Raw genomic sequence first — 2,414 nt, 5'->3', positions numbered from 1 at the left:
CATCAACCCCCCCCCCTCCTATTGTTGCCCGCGGCGGTGGGGCCTTCTAGCCGCCTCCCTCTTTGCTTATTGTCTCCATCAGCTCCGACTGCGGTGAAGCAATTCATGCCATGCTGCATGTGTTGGCGGTCATGAGAACCATGGGGTTTGTACTTGAAGGCACCTTCTATGCTTCGGAGGTTTTGTGTGTGTGTGTGTGTGTCTGTGTGTGTGTGTGTTTGTGTGCTCATGAAAATGGAAGTGTTTAGGTGGTGGTTTAAATGAATTCGTGCAGGGCGTCGTGATCATCGTGTGCGCCTTGACAGCTCTCTCGAAAGTAGGCCTTGCAGCAAGACAGTCATGGGCATGGTGCATGTGGACACAAAGTTACGTGCAACTGATTGACCGGGAATCCGGGATACATAGGGCCCGTTGGTGCTTCACTCAAGCAGAAACATACCAGGTAGCCCCTATTATCAGATATCGCATCCAATCCATGGAAGTGTGTCGTGGCGTCGTGTGTGGTTTACTAGTTACTTTTAAAGAGCATCTCAAGGTAGTAGTAGACATAAACAATACATATTCTATTTAAGACAATTACGAAGTATTCAACCTCAATATTTAGGATCATTAGTAATGCTCATGTTATGGAAATACATACCTTTAGAAGTCATTCACTTTTCAATCCATCATCCATTATCATCAAGCATCTTAGCTAGAAATATTTGATAAAAATGAGGAATAAACTGTATGGCTAATGCCGCAAGGAAGCAAAGCAGAGAACCTCCATGATCTATTGAACCATGGGCCCAACAGCGTCATTTTAAAGTGCCTCGGGGTCCAGATCCCCGAATACGGCTTTCCACATAATTCTATAGGGATCTATAAGATCGAGTATGGAATTCTGTTTACTCACTTTAAACTGAGTATCCGCTTCCCTCCTTTTCCCGCTAGGATCGCGATGCAGAAATGGTTGGCTCGATAAGAGGGTGTAGGAAAGCCTATGCTTTTTCAAATGTTAACCGGCTAATGACTCTCCTGAGTGCTATTGCCTTCATTTCAGTTCTTTCCAACCGGCTCCTCTGCTTTTCCTTTTCCTGTCTTGCAGCAAAAGCGAGTTGTTTAGGTATATGAAACCAAGAGTAGCAAGTGCAGTACGAGAAGATAGCTGCAACCTAATATCCTGCAGTACGAGAAGATAGCTAGTACCTAATATCCCCAGTTGTTGCCTGACTGGTGAATAAACATTCTGCCCTAGGGTATCATCTGTTTAGAAATCACGCACTCCAATCCTATCAGCCTCTAACATGTTTATGTACCAGACGATTTAGCAATAACCTGTAATTATCTAAACCGTAATATCGAGTTAATTGCAAAAAAAAACTACCACATTTACGGCTACATTTGCAGAAAACCACCAACTCATTAATCCATTGCAAAAATCACCGTGTTCCCAGTAAACTTGTTGCAAAAAGCAGGATTTGGCCCATTTGATCACTTTCTGACAAGTAGGGCCGGATTGTAAGGAGCTGAGTTGGCAAAAAATTGACACGAATCCCCTCGAAATCATAAAAAATGCAATCAGCTCCTCCCAGGAGATGGCCTCGCCCGCCCACTCAGATCCTTCGCCGTTGAGCACGGCTATGACGGGATCCATCGAGGGGAGGTGCTACAGCCACGGCTCCTCCTCTGGCCGGGCTCCCCTCTACTCTGACGGTGCCCTTTGGCGAGGATGGCGCCATGGTGCCCTGCTCCGACATCCACCTCCACTGTCATCGATTTGTGAGCTTCCTCCTCTGGCACCGTCCACTCTCCAGCTCTACTCCCGGGGAGGGTGTCTCTTGGGGTGGCGGCCGGTATCTCGCCCGACGCAGTTAGGGACGGGGAGGTCTCGTCGCCGCCCTGTGAGGCCCTGACCGTGGGGGGGAGAGGTGGCCAGGTTGGGTGGTCGCTTCTGGGTTCTAGTAGCCGCGGCCGACGAGGATGCAGCTGGGGTTGGAGTAGGGTGACAGGGGAGGAAGGAGAGTGACGGTGGTGGAGCCCGGTGCACCGGTGAACAGGTAGCGGCGAGCTGCTGGGAAGTCCGAGTGGAGCAGCGGGAGCTGCCACGGCATCGCGTTGGATGACAGGGCAAACACCGTTGCTTCAAGGTTGACCTCCCGGCGGCCGCCTCTGCGAAGTCAACGTTGCGGCCAGTACACAGCAGGTCCGGCTCCCTGACGGCATTTGATTTCATCCAGAGAAATAGACGCGGGGAGGGGGGGGGGAATTTGATTGCGTTTTTCATATTTGATTGAGGGCTATCTACGTAAAGAGATTGCAGAAGAATAATATTTTTGCCAAGTCAGCTCTGATAATCTGGTCTGTCATAAATGTGCTTAAACGAGCTAAATCCTTCTATTAGTGCTTTTTGCAACAAGTTTATTGAGAATATG

Source organism: Triticum dicoccoides, chromosome 1B, assembly GCF_002162155.2.
Source record: "Triticum dicoccoides isolate Atlit2015 ecotype Zavitan chromosome 1B, WEW_v2.0, whole genome shotgun sequence".
NCBI classification, from domain to species: Eukaryota; Viridiplantae; Streptophyta; class Magnoliopsida; order Poales; family Poaceae; genus Triticum; species Triticum dicoccoides.
This window is presented reverse-complemented; position numbering follows the sequence as displayed.